The sequence below is a fragment of the Lissotriton helveticus genome, chromosome 4_1 (genome assembly GCF_964261635.1).
Source record: "Lissotriton helveticus chromosome 4_1, aLisHel1.1, whole genome shotgun sequence".
NCBI classification, from domain to species: Eukaryota; Metazoa; Chordata; class Amphibia; order Caudata; family Salamandridae; genus Lissotriton; species Lissotriton helveticus.
The window spans coordinates 700,714,972-700,728,955 of NC_136063.1; the positions used below are offsets into that span (position 1 = coordinate 700,714,972).

The 13,984-nt window shown below is 47.9% G+C and overlaps 1 protein-coding gene across 1 annotated transcript in view; it reads right to left on the reverse strand.

Annotated features, from left to right (window-relative positions):
* The window catches only part of LOC144827301 (chloride channel protein C-like), a 602,170-nt gene that overhangs the window by 571,809 nt on the left and 16,377 nt on the right, over positions 1–13,984 (reverse strand). The gene's annotated exons all lie outside the window — the stretch shown is intronic.

The window sequence follows — 13,984 nt, forward strand, 5'->3', positions numbered from 1 at the left end:
CTACCTTATGCTTACAATGCACCCTGCCCTTGGGCCTACCATAGGGGTGACTAACATGAAGTTAAGGGAAGGTTTAGGGACTGGCAAGTAGGTGTACTTGCGCAGTCTGCGTGATAGTACCAGACTGCACGTGGTCTAGCAATGGTAGACCTTCAGACATACTTTTACTAGGCCGCTCTTGTGGGTGGCACAACACGTGCTGCAGGCCCACTAGCAGCATTTGTATTTACAAGCCCTGGCACTCCTGGTGCACTCTACTAGGGACTGACAGTAAACCAAATAAGCCAAACATGGAATTCAATCAATACAGCAATTTCACATAGGGAGCACTTGCACTGTGGCACTGATCAGCAGTGGCACGGTGCCCAAAGCAATATACCAGCAAAACATCGTAAACAGAGGAGGCAAACAGAAAAAATGGAGGAGAGACTCATGCCAATGATTCCAGGTCTAACACGTGTCCCCTCCAGCTGAAATGTGGGGAGAACTACCCTTACCCTAGGGAGTCCTCATCACTAAGGCGGAAAAATCTGGACAGACCATCAGCATTGGCGTGATCTGTGCCAGGGCGGTGTTCCACCGTGAAGTCCATCCCCTGTAGGGAAATGGACCACCTCAACAGCTTTGGATTCTCACCCCTCATCTGCATCAACCATCTGAGGGGCCTGTGGTCTGTCTGAACCCGGAAGTGAGTCCCAAACAGGTAGGGTCTTAGCTTCTTCAGCGCCCAGACCACAGCAAATGCTTCTCTCTCTATCGCACTCCACCTCTGTTCCCTGGGAAGTAACCTCCTACTGATGAAGGCTACAGGTAAGTCTCGGCCCTCTTCATTCACCTGAGCTAGAACAGCCCCCACGCCATGCTCTGAAGCGTCCGTCTGGACAACAAATTCTTTAGAAAAGTCGGGTGCCTGGAGTATGGGTGCTGTGCACATTGCAGTTTTCAGGGTGTCAAAGGCCGTCTGACAGGCGTCAGTCCAGATCACAAGTCGTGGCTGCTTCCTGGAAGTCAGCGAAGTCAAGGGGTGCACAATGTTACCATAATCCTTGACGAACCTCCTGTAATAACCCGTGAGACCCAAGAAGGCTCTCACCTGAGTCTGGGTTTTGGGCGGTGCCCATGCCAGGATGGTATCAATCTTGGGTTGCAGGGGGGTCACCTTGCCGCTCCCTACTTGGTGCCCCAAGTACACCACTGAACCCTGCCCAATCTGGCACTTACTGGCTTTGATTGTGAGGCCTGCTCTGCGCAGGGCCAACAACACTTCTTGGAGGTGGCGCAAGTGTTCCTCCCAGCTGGCGCTGAACACTGCGATGTCGTCCAGGTAGGCGGCACTGAAATCCTCCAGTCCAGCCAAGACCTGGTTGACCAACCTCTGGAAGGTGGCAGGGGCATTCTTCATCCCAAAGGGCATAACCCGGAACTGGTAGTGCCCATCTGGTGTGGAGAATGCTGACCTCTCTTTTGCCCCATCAGTCAAGGCGATCTGCCAGTACCCAGACGTTAGATCGAACGTACTAAGGTACCGGGCAGCCCCCAACCGATCTATGAGCTCATCAGCTCTGGGGATGGGGTGCGCGTCAGTCTTGGGGACTGAATTGAGTCCTCGGTAATCCACACAGAACCGAAGTTCCGGTGAAGCACCAGGCGCTGCAGCCTTTGGGACCAAGACCACTGGGCTGGCCCAAGGACTGCTAGAGGACTCAACCACCCCTAAGGCAAACATTTTGGAGACCTCCTCCTTGATGTATGCTCTGACCTTGTCAGTCACTCTGTAAGCCTTGTGCTTCACAGGAGTGCTGTCCCCAGTGTCCACATCATGGACACACCACTGAGTAACACCAGGAATCAAGGAAAACAGATCAGGGAATTGTCCCAACAGTTAGCGGCAATCCTGTTGCTGTTCAGGGGTCAGTGTGTCAGAGAGGACAACACCATCCACTGACCCATCTTGCTCTTTTGCATACAGGAGGTCAGGAAGAGGCTCACTCTCCTCCTCCATTCCAGCATCTGTAGCTAGGAGCATGCCCACTTCGGACCTTTCTAAGTGGGGCTTTAACCGGTTGACATGCAGGACCCTCAAGGGGTTCCTGGGAGATTTCAAGTCCACCAAGTAGGTGACATCGCTCTTCTTCTCCACAACCTTAAACGGTCCAGTCCACCTGTCCTTGAGCGCACAAGGTTCCACAGGGGACATGACCCAAACTTCTTGACCAGGCTGAAGTTCTACCAGAGTGGCCTTCTGGTCGTACCACCGCTTCATCTCCTCCTGGCTGGCCTCCAGATTTGCCTGAGCAAGATCTCTGAAGTGCCTAGTCTGGTTCCTAAAGGCCAGCATGTAACTGTATACATCCTGGGGAGGTTTCCTGGGAGATTGCTCCCAGCCTTCTTTGACCAGACTCAAAGGTCCTCTTACCGGGTGACCATACAAAAGCTCAAAGGGGCTGAACCCTAGAGACTTCTGTGGCACCTCACGGTAAGCAAACAACAGGCATGGCAAGAGGACGTCCCATTTACGCCTCATTGGTTCTTCAAGACCCATAATCATGCCTTTAAGGGTACGGTTGAATCTTTCAACCAACCCATTACCTTGAGGGTGGTAAGGAGTGGTGAACTTGTAGGTTACCCCACACTCCTTCCACAAAGACTTCATATAGTTGGAAATCAAGTTGGTGCCCCGGTCTGACACCACCTCTCTGGGGAACCCCATTCGGGAAAAAACACCCATCAGTGCCCGTCCCACCACGGGGGCCGTCACCGTTCTGAGAGGGATGGCTTCCGGGTACCGTGTGGCATGGTCCACCAAGACCAGGATGAACCTGTTGCCCAGGGCTGTCTTGGGGTCCAGGGGCCCAACAATGTCAATCCCCACCCGGTCAAAGGGGGTACTGACCACGGAAAAAGGTTGGAGGGGAGCCTTCTGCTTCCGCCCGCTTTTCCCACTTGCCTGGCAAGTTTGACAGGTCTTGCAATGGATATCTGTATCCCTTCTCATCTGAGACCAATAAAAATGGGTGACAAGCCTGTCATAGGTCTTGTCCTGCCCCAGATGTCCAGCTAAAGGAACGTCATGAGCCAAACCCAGTAGGAAGGCTCTGAAGCGCTGGGGTACCACCAGTACACGGGCTGACCCAGGCTCAGCAGCCTTAGGCTCGCTATACAGGAGGTCGTTCTCCCAGTAAGCAAAATGTGACCCTGACTGATCACCTGAGGTTTGGGCTGAGGCCTGCTGCCTCATACCCACAAGAGAAGGGCACACTTTCTGTTCTGCACAGAATTCATCCCTGGAGGGACCACCATCCTGCTGCCAATGGGTCAGCTCGGGCAGGTCTCCCAGTTCAGCAACTTGTTCACCTGTGGGTTCCAGGGCATGCCCCTCAAGGCCTGCCTCCTCCTGGACCACGGGAACAACGGGGGATGGTTTTCCGCGCCCCCTGCCTCTTCTCTTCACAGCTGGGTCCTGGGCCATACTTTCAGGCTCCAGAACCCCATCAACACCCGTGCTTGCTGTCATGGATCGAGTGGTTGCACACACCCACTCTGGCACACCCAACATTTTCAAATGTGTCTCTCTCTCCACCTTAGCCCAAGGGGAGTCTTCCAAATCATTGCCCAGGAGACAATCAACAGGCATGGCGGGCCTTACAGCAACTTGAAGAGTACCTGAAACTCCCCCCCATTCAAAGGAAACTTGAGCTACCTCACACTCTCTCTGGGAGTTGTCAGCAGCTATCACAGGGTAGAATGCGTGGGGAACAACCTGCTCTCTGGACACCAAGTGACACTTGACAGCTGTCACACTCGCTCCGGTGTCTCTGAGAGCTTCCACTCTATGGCCATTAATGGTCACCCACTGCCTATATTTCTTAGTGTTACTAGGCAGAGGGGGTGGAGGGACCAATTCCATGTCTCCTAGAGAGACCAGGGACATCTCTGCGGGACCCTCCCCACCATGGGCAACCATCTCCTCCCCTCCCAGGGCTACACTCGCCAACTGACGGGGGGCGGCACGTGGTGGTGCACTAGAGTTCTTCAAGGGACACTGGGGATCATAAAACCGGTGTCCCACCTGCTTACAAGCGAAGCAGGTCATTGGGCCCCTACGAACAGGTTTACCTGTCGGGGCCTCTGATTTCTTATAAATGTAAATGTAAATGTATTTCGACTTATATAGCGCACGAATCACCCGAAGGTCTCAAGGCGCTTGCTTAGGGAACCCGTCCTGGTATTCCCCGGCAGGGTATCCACAAGGTGAAAGCCAGGCATCCCGCCGTGAGGGGCCGTAGTGGAGATTAAGCAAGCTATTGCCCAGAGTCGCAGAGTGTGACCCCGTGAGTCGAGTAGGCACCGGAGCGAGAATTGTCAAGTCCGTGGAATTTTTGAGCCTAAGACCCGCCGAGGCGGGGAATCGAACCCTGGTCCACGGCCGATCTCAGCTTCTGGGTCTGCCGCCTCTAACCACTGAGCCACGCTTCTCTACTAATCTTATCTGGGGGAGGCTGGGAACCCTTCCCTTGGTTCCCTTGGGGATTACTTTGGGGCCCTTTCTGGAACTCCTTCTGTTTACCCTTGTCCCCCCCACTCTTCTGCTGGGGACCCTGCCCACCTTTGGCTGAATCTCCCACTGGACCCTTGTGGACCCTGGTACTGACCCAGCGGTCCGCCTCTTCAGCAAGTTTTCTAGGGTTAGATATCTTGCTATCAATAAGGTGCTGGCGCAGCTCTGGAAAACAGTTATTAGACAAGTGCTCCCAAGCAAACAAATCATAAAGAGCATCATAACTTTCCACTTTGCTGCCCTTTACCCAACCATCCATGGCTCTGCAAAAATATGACACATATTCCACCCACGTGGTACCAGGCAACTTCTTACATTCTCTAAAGGCCTGTCTGTACTTTTCTGGGATTAGGCCATACCTTAACATTAAAGCATCTTTCATATGAGTATAAGACATCCTATCCTCAACAGGCATGTCTAACAGGGTATCTCTTCCCTCATTCACAAAGCGACCCCACAACCCCGCTCCCCAATCCTTCTCAGGGACCCGGTGGGCCAACAATGCTAACTCATATGCTTTAAACCATTGACCAATATCCTCATTCTTCTGAAAATCTTTGATCACATCTTTAGGAAAATAAAACCTACTTTCTGCAGGCACAGATGGGATGCTGCCACCAGAGGGATTCAATTCTAACTCTTTAGCTTTGAGCTCCAACTCCCTCAACCTGGTATCACGCTCCAAAGCTAACTTCTCTCTTTCAAACTCTAACCTTTTGATCTCCATATCAGCTTCTCTCCTGCCTCTTGCATTCTCTAGCTCCAACTGCCCATTTATCTTAAGTTTTGCCATTTCCATGTTGTATGCTCGCTCCTTCGCCCTTTCTTCTCTTTCTTCAGGAGAAAGACCTTTGGAGGAAACACTGCTGCCAGGAGGGGAGGGGGGCCCATTCACTGGCACCTCCTCTTCCTCTTCCCCTGTCGGTACCACCACCTGATCAGAGGAATCTCTGGCCTCTAACCAGGCCTGCAAGGCTTTAAGGTATTCTTCCTTAACTTTGAAGCCTGTTGTAGGAACTTTAAATTGCTTGCAAAAGGATTTCAGCTGCTGTGACTTGTAATCCTTTATCTTACTCCTATCAAACTCCTCCACAACAACAGGGGCAGTGACTCCGGCATCACTCATGGTCAAAACTGGCAGTTTCAAAAATCAAGTTTCAGGAAATTTGGAGAACAAAAATAGAATATCCAACCAAAACAGATTGTGGCTGCGCTATGGTCTGCTTTCACTATGTAGCGCACACTAATCACTGCACATGGGTCATAAATGCAAAGTTCAAATCCTCACCGCTGACCCACCAATGTTAGAAGCGGCTGTCTCTAGTTGGCAGAGGTATACACTTCTGACAAATAGGGACACACCTTTTCTAGTCAGGGCAAGGGGATCACACACTTAGATAACCCCTGCTCACCCCCTTGGTAGCTTGGCAAAGCAGACAGGCTTATCTCAGAGGCAGTGCGTTAAGCATTTATGACCACATACAGTAATAAAGTGAATACACTACAAATGGACACGACACAGTAGTATTATAAAAATAAGGATTTTTATATAAGGCTTAGCACAAGACCAAATAACAACAAAAATATACCACAATCTTAATAAATACTCTTGGAAGAAAAAAATAATAGTTCAAGTACGGTTTCTTCTTAGCACAAAGTCTTTAGTATCAAAAGCAACTCTTCTTATTTAAAACACAGTTCTTGGCAACAATGTAACCCACACGGGAGTCACACGACGTCGAGGCAGAGTTAATCCAAAGGTTCGGCTTCGACCGCGAGGAGCGCTACGTCGAGCCCGGAGTCGCACAGACCCCCACAACACAGTACCTTGGAAAAGTGAAGCACTCGATGATCAGCGGCGTCGAGAAGTCCGGTGTCGCGTCTTCGGCGTCGATCGGGCCTCGGAGTCGGGGCGATCTGCAGCGGCGTCGACCGAAGTCAGGCAGGAGCAGCGCTCACGAGATGAAGCAGGATACGGCGTCGTCGATGTCGATGTTGCAAGAGTGAGCAGCGCTCACGGCGTCGAGAGGGCTCGAAGTCGATGCGATCAGCAGCGGTGCAGACACGAGGTCACTTGGAGCTGGAGCCGAACTCACTACTCACTGGCGTTGTTGCTGGCGTCGATCGGACCCGGCGGCCGCGTCGAGGAAGCGGGACACTGGAGCCGTTACTCACGATGTCGACTGGATTCGGCGGCGTCCGTCGGCGTCGAGATTGCTGGATTCTTTCAGAGGTGCTGGATTCACAAATTCCAGCAAACAGCACTTTAAGCAGATGAAGTCCTTTAGTCCTGTGACTTCAACAGGAGACTGGCACTCTTCCAGCCCTTGGAGATTTTCTTAGCAAAGATTGAGAGTACACACACAGTTCCTCTCTCCTGGTCCCTTGGCAAAAATAAAGAAGCAATGCAGGATTCCCCCAACAAACAGCACTCTGGCAGAAGGGGTAGGCAGTCCTTAGCTCAGCAGGCTTCTTGTCCTTGGTTCAGGTTTCCTTGTCAGAAGTGATCTAAATTCTTGGTTCAGAGGTCCTTCTCTTATACCCCTTTTTGGCTTTGATCCCTTTGTCCATGCAGGGGAATTTTCCCCCATCTTGGGTTCGTTGTGGGTGTTGCCAGGCCGAAGCACCTGGCCTATTCACTGTGCAGGGCAGAGTCTTCAGCCGCCCAGCAGGAGCGGAGCCAGCATTGTCACTGGCAGGGGCAGGGCCATCAGTTGCCCGGCAGGAGGTGGGCCAGGAAAGTCCCAGGCAGGCACAGAGTCATCAGTCGCCTGGCAGGGGGGCGGAGCCAGCATTGTATCAGGCAGGGCAGGCTATCAGGAGCTACTCTTCCCCTACTCTCAAAGCAAATGCCCCACTCATCCCACACTGACTCATTCAGACCTCTGGAGCCACCCAGCTCCTGTCACACGCACACCAGAACCAGCAGAGACCGGTAGACAGTTAGACAAGAAAATAGCTACTTTCTAAAAGTGCTATTTTCAAACACAGAGTCCAAAAACCATCCACCCAAACGGATGCGTTATTAAACCCTGAGTTCAGGGATACCAAACTCGACATTGCACCATGCTCCCCGAGCCCGCTAGGATTATAGCATTAATAATCCTGGCAGCCCATTCTAACTGATGGAGAGCAGGTAACCTTACAATAGTGAAAAACGAATATGGCTGTAATTCACTATTAGGACATGCCAACCTTGTCAGGCTTGTCCTACCTTATGCTTACAATGCACCCTGCCCTTGGGCCTACCATAGGGGTGACTAACATGAAGTTAAGGGAAGGTTTAGGGACTGGCAAGTAGGTGTACTTGCGCAGTCTGCGTGATAGTACCAGACTGCACGTGGTCTAGCAATGGTAGACCTTCAGACATACTTTTACTAGGCCGCTCTTGTGGGTGGCACAACACGTGCTGCAGGCCCACTAGCAGCATTTGTATTTACAAGCCCTGGCACTCCTGGTGCACTCTACTAGGGACTGACAGTAAACCAAATAAGCCAAACATGGAATTCAATCAATACAGCAATTTCACATAGGGAGCACTTGCACTGTGGCACTGATCAGCAGTGGCACGGTGCCCAAAGCAATATACCAGCAAAACATCGTAAACAGAGGAGGCAAACAGAAAAAATGGAGGAGAGACTCATGCCAATGATGCCAGGTCTAACACTCCTTAAAACTAATTTTATCCGGACTTTTTGTTACAGACAAGTGAATACAGAAAATCTGGTAGGTGCCCATGGGTTGTCACTGTTTAATTAAATGGATATTTCACACACACATTAGAAAAGCAAACACTATGGTGGCACTTTATAGGTTTCGCCTAAGACCTGTTGAGCATAACACCAATATTTAGCGCTGGCTTTGGGTCAGCCCAGTGCTTTTCACTGATTGGCTTCCTTGTCAATATTAATGACTTGATTCCTATTTGATGGCTTTCCCTCCTCTGCTTCTGTTTCTCCCTCCCCTGCAGCATTGCTTCGCTGGGGCGCACCTTGTTTAGAAGATTAGGGGGGTGTGAGCTTCAGATCCTCCAACAATCACACTGGTTGAAATACTTTATATGAGAAGCAGGGCATGAGGGGAGTGTAAGGAGCAGTGAAAAGGGAGAGGAGTGGGGATTGTTAGTGGTACTTAAAACTCAATATGTTGTAAATAACCTGACCATCAAAAACGAGATGAGTGTGCGTCTGTGTGTTTGTCTGTGTGTGTAGAAAAAATCCCAAGTGAAATCTGATAAGCCCCTCACCATACCCGACTTAAAGCACTTGTACCTAACTATTTATCAGAGAGCACATTTACTGGGGGAGGGGGGTTAACATTTCAAACACCCCCAAAGCTACGCCCCTGTTGCTTCTTTACCATCCTTTTGACAGGTTGACTTGTCTGCGTGCACAGCTGGCATCAGAGAACTATTTCTTTATTTCAGTACTTCTTGGGACTGCATGCGTTTTCTTCCTCTCTCCCAATGCGCTGCTTCGCCTTCACACCCCCATGTATTCTCTATGTTACTTCACTCATAAATGCTTCCTCTGCCCCTCTTTGGCCCGATTGTGTTTTTTTTGGTTTTTTTTTCCTACCCTCCTTTCCCATGCTCCTTCTTTACTCCCCTGGACTCCCCGGCAGGCTGTGTTGTTCCTTGGCAGGTGGCAGTGTTGACTTACTCCCCACCACTCTTCTGATGTGGTGGCCCTATCCCTAGTTCTAAGGCCCAGCAGGTGCAAATTGCTACCAAGCTTCTCCTTTCTCTATAATGCACTTTGCACACTTTTTGTTTTCTATAATTTATCATTTAAATGACAAAAAAGGGACTGCCACAGCATCATGCCACGTAAGTGTGTATATGCTTACCCTTCATCATGCTGGTTTAATTTTTGCCAATGCTGCTCATCATCAGTAACAAACGTTTGTTTTTCTTTTTTACAGATACTGTAAAGTGGCAAATGCTGCTCATGATGCATGTGTGCTCTGACACATGCACACATATATATTCATCATACTGAGGCCACCCTTTTGCCTTTTAGTATTTTTGCCAATGCTGTTCAACATTAGTAACAGAAAATGTTTTTGTTAGCAACAAGCATTGGCAAAGCGAAAAGTTTGGCTACCAACATTCAAAAGCTAAGCGTATTGTCTTTGCCTGTGGTTGTTCTTTTAGTCATTCTACCAGCATACCAGACTCTACTTTGCCAGAAAGCATTGTTAGAGTTTTGAAGGCACTAATGTTTCAATGTATGTCTATATTCTGAGCGTTTCCTACTCATTATGTGTTGTCATATAATATATTCTGTATCTTCCATTTCATGCAACTGTGTTACCTTCTGTTGAGACAGAAACATTTTTGCATGGTAAAAAAAAATGTGTACCCCCTGCCCTGAGTGGACGACTGTACTGTTGGTTGGATTCCTAGTGCTGATTTTTGTGTCACAGGTAAACACTGATCATGCGTGTGCGCCATGACATAGGCCTGTATCCCAGACTGTGGTCTTGTTGGACCAGGAAGGGTACCGAATGCGCTACCCTCAAAGTGGTAGAAGGCTACCGCCTTCACCAGGAGATAAGCAGCATGAGCACAGTGGTGGCAACATACCGTGTAGTGAGCAGTAGCGGTGAATAGGTCCTTTTTACCCTGTGTCAATGGAGTGAGACCTACAGACTTATGTAGTACATTAGTAGTTGGCTAAGTTACCTTTCTAGTCTTTATGGAATACATCTCCTGTGTATTCTGTGTTCTGTACTGGTTTATGCTCTGTATTCTATTATGTGGCAGTTGACTGGTAGCTGCTGCAGTGTTGTGTTCGCTCTTGCTTTACTCTACATCTTGAATAAAGAAGTATCTGAATTCTACCTACTTTTCTAATGGAATCTATTTACTACAATTTTTGGCAGCAAGGACTTGAACTCCACGCAAATGTAGAGCTGCACAAAGACAAGAGCGGACAAATTTGAGGTGATTCCGAATTTGGGTCTGCATTGATTCCTGAGACGCATTTTTACACGAGTTGAGGTTTGGTCTACATCGCTCGTTATTCTCCTCTTTCCACGGAAGAGCTGCATTTAAGGAAGTATTCTCAACTCGTTCCGAGGCCGGAGAAAGCCTTTGTCTCAATTGGAACCAACCCACTTTCAAGGTGACTTTAAAATATATTTTATGTGGTCTTACGTTATTATTTCGGAGTGCTTGTGACTGTCGCACTTTCGTTTTGAGTCTGTCATTACCTCGTCTCTCCGCCTGGCTGCTCTGTCTTCACCGCTTCCCTTTGTCAGTCTGATGACGTTGTGGAATTTTCAATGGGAGTTGGTGAACTGTTGTGTGACGCTCTAAGCTGTGCCCAATCCCAGCGCTCCAGTGACGTTGCATAACCTGATCCTATAGCGCTCAACCCGCCGGAGTCGCGTCAGGACGTCATGTCGGAAAAACGTGAGGAAGCCATTTTGTTGTCATAACAACGGTCAATTCACCTCCAGCAGTGTAACCGCAAACCCCTTACGGTTGTCTCCTTTCTCTTTATTTACAAATCGGATACCTCAACGACGATAAGCTACTCATTTCAGAAGTTGTGAAAATCATTTACTGTGAGTGTATCTCTCAACACGAGTGTATCTTCGACGATACACACGTCAGATTCTTCTTCAAGGTACTGTTCACTTCACCCAACTGTTGGTAAAAGTGTTCTATAGCCAGTGTATCTCCGACGATACACACGTCAGTTTCTTTGTGCAAGTATTGTTTAGGGAACAGTAGCCATACAGCGTATGTTCTTTTGCCCTGGTCTTAAACTTGTTTTATAGTTTTGCCAAATTTTTGTTTATTCACCATGACTGAACAGGGTCTGCAGCAAAACTGTACAGTTGTACTACCTCCCAGTTTCTTACCAACTCCAGGTTAACCTAGCATCTCATGGGAAGATTGGTTTCCCATGTTCGACAATTACTTAGATGCGCTTGATGCACAAGGATTCTCTGCAAAAAGAAAGAAAGCACTTCTACTTAGTTCGTTGGGTAAAGAAGGCCAACGAGTCTTTAAGTTCTTGCCACAGGTATTACAAGCTGGTGCACAAGCTGCTTTGGATGAATACAAAGAGGCCATTTCTCGCCTTGAAATAAGATACTCCAAGGAAGAAAACTTGGTTATGAATAGGTATAAGTTTTATACCAAAAGTCAAAGAGTGGGTGAGTCAATTGATGACTTTGTTTCCAGAATGTGGGAAATGTCAGTTAAGTGCAAGTTCGGCAACATGACTGATGAGTTAATCAGAGATCAACTCATAGCCCAGTGAAACAACAAAAAAATTCAGGAACGTCTGTAGGCAGCAAAGAACCCGAACTTACAAACTGCTATTGAATTGGAAAAATCGTAGAACAATCTGAGGGCTGCATGAAAGAGCTCGAAAAGAGAGCTGTGGTTACTGATGTCAGTGAAGTTTCTGTATGTGACTCAACAATGTGTTTTCAGGGGGATGAGGATTTTGGGGAAGTTGCAGCCGTAAAAAACAAGAAATTTATCAACAAAAAGTTTGTTGGTGTGAAACCCCAGAATCCTGCAAGAATTGTCAATCAAAAACAGTGTTATAGATGTGGCAGTCCTAGTCATGCCTCTGATTCAAAATTCTGTTTTGCTTCTAAGCAAGAATGTATGAAGTGTGGTAAAGTGGGTCACTATGCTAGGGTTTGTAGAGGGAGAGGGCGCTCCTCTGTAGCATGTGTCAACAGCCTTGATGAGATGTCTGATGAATTTAATAAGATTTTAATTGTGGGTGTGGATGAAGTTAGTCACAGTGATGAAATGAGACGCAGAAACAGACCTAAAGCCCTGTTTGTTGTTAATGATAAAGATGTTTACTTAATGGTGGACACAGCCTCACGCTACACAATCATTCCCAATCACATTTATGTTTAGGGGTGGGGTAGCACTCCTCCTCTCCCTAAGGATATTTCTCCTGGTGGATATCAGGGGGAACCTTTAGACATTATTGGTTATTTTGATGCTTCCATCAAATTTTCTTCTAGACAGATTCGAGGGAAAGTGTATGTGTCTGCAACGGGTCCTGCTATTCTAGGGTGGGTCCATCAATACGATCTCTCCATCATTGTCAACCCTCGTGCTGATCCACAGGTTATGGTTGTGGAAGATAATGAACTGCTTTCTATTTTATCTAGGTTTGAACATGTTTTTTGTGAGAAACTAGGGCATTTGAAAGGTTATTCTCACAAAATTATTTTAAAGCAACATTCTGTTCCTGTCCAGCATAACGTTAGGAGAATACCTATTGTTATCAGAGACGAAGTAAAGCGTCTTCTTGATGATATGTTGTCTACAGGTGTGATTGAAGCCGTGGAAGCTTCTCCTTTGGTTTCGCCCATCGTGGTCACGAAAAAATCGGACGGCAAGCTCCGCTTCTGTGTGGACTTGCGCTCATTGAATCAGTGTGTCATAGCTGATACTTTTCCTTTGCCTAACATCGCGGAACTTGTTACAACTCTCAAAGGTGCCTGTTTTTTTTTCTAAGCTTGACCTTAGAAGTGCTTACCACCAGATTGAGTTGCATAGGGATTCTAGGAGTTTGACAGCTTTTATTACTCTGTGGGGCACTTATCAGTTTAATAGGCTCCCTTTTGGCTTAAATTCAGCGGCGAGCGTTTTTCAGCGGATGGTTACTAGCATTTTTGAGGGTGTACGAGATGTGGTTTATTTTCAAGACGACATTCTGATTTATGGCCAGACGGCAGATCAACATAATTCTACACTTAGGAGTGTCTTGGAGAAGTTATCTGAGGCTGGTCTTACTTTGCGCAAAGACAAGTGTTTATTCTCAGTACACCAGGTGGACTATTTAGGTTACACAATCACCTCTTCGGATATCAAACCTAAGAGGGATTTGTGTAATGCCATTCGTTCTGCTCCTCGGCCTTTCGATAAGGACCAGTTACGTTCCTTTATGGGACTTATCGAATACTACTCAAAGTTCGTAAAGAACTTTTCAGACAAGACTGGTTGTATAAGATCTTTGCTCAAGAGGGGAGTTAGTTTTGTTTGGGGCGATGAGCAATAAAAATGCTTTGAGAACATTAACAAAGAAATTTGTGGTGCTGATTTTTTGTCTCACTTTGATGTTCACAATAAGTCCATTGTCACAGTTGACGCTAGCGCCACAGGGTTAGGGGCTATGTTGTCTCAGGTTAAAGCTGGTTCTGAGGTTACAGTGGCCTTTGCCTCGAGGACTCTTACTGACTCAGAGAAAAACTATTCAGTTATTGAGAGGGAAGCTCTCGCTGCTTCCTGGGCAGTAGAGTATTTTAGGACATGTCTCTGGGGCATGAAGTTCATAATCAGGACTGACCATAAACATAAACCCCTCATTAAAGTTCTTTCCCCAGGCGGGGCTGGTAAGGGTTCTGCCAGACTCATGAGATTGGCAGCTAAGCTTC